Source organism: Triticum dicoccoides, chromosome 4A (assembly GCF_002162155.2).
Source record: "Triticum dicoccoides isolate Atlit2015 ecotype Zavitan chromosome 4A, WEW_v2.0, whole genome shotgun sequence".
NCBI lineage: Eukaryota > Viridiplantae > Streptophyta > Magnoliopsida > Poales > Poaceae > Triticum > Triticum dicoccoides.
Window position 1 is genome coordinate 454,694,761 of NC_041386.1, and position 887 is coordinate 454,695,647.

Sequence of the window (887 nt, forward strand, 5' to 3'; positions counted from 1 at the left end):
CCCACGCCGCCTGCTGTCGCCGCTGCCGCCCAGCCGCCCGCACCTCGCCCGCCGGGCCCCTCGCCGAAGGTAGCCGCCGGACTCCGCCGCCAGTTTTTTTATAAAAACCGTCCGTTTTTTTAGAAACCCTAGATCCGTTTTTTTCGGTTTCGCCGGGTTTTTTTCTCGGTCCTTCTAGTTAGCGGACGTTCGTCCGTACATTCGTTTTAACGAACGGTTCTTCGCCCGTTAGATACTGCTAATGAACGCTCGTTCGTTAGTCTGTTCGTCAGTTTTCTTATATCGGATTTATTCTGCGATTTCTCTGATCGCGATTTCTGATCCGATCTTAGTTTCTGTTTATCTTTTCACTCGTTAGTCAGAATTAGGCGATTCAATTGCCTAGATCTTCGTCTCGAGACCCTCTTTTCGTTTAACCAACATAAATAAGTTTTGCTACTATAAAATTTGACCTAGGTTCAGATTAGTAAATGAAGCTTTTCTTTTTCTTCGTTTGAGTTTCGTTGCTCCGGTTGATTTGATTCTTTTTGGTGAACCGGAGTTCTTAAGTTGAACTTTCTGGTCAATCTCTTGTATTTGAGTTTTGCTTGCGCATCTTTGCTTGTTGCTTATGTAAGTTATTGTTTGTTTGCGATAGAACACCCGGAGTGGGAAGCGTCCTACTACGAGTCCCTAGGTTTTGCAGACCGTCAGCAAGGCAAGTAACACTTTGATCATATCCCTTTTATCATCTAGTTTTATGCATTTGTTCCAATCCTCAAACATTGCATGATTAGGATGTCATTAACTTGTGGGTTGAGAAGTAGTTGATGAGGTAAAACATATTACCCCTGTTACATTCGAACCCTGGGAGTTACTTCTACGCTGCTTATATTACTATGCTATGC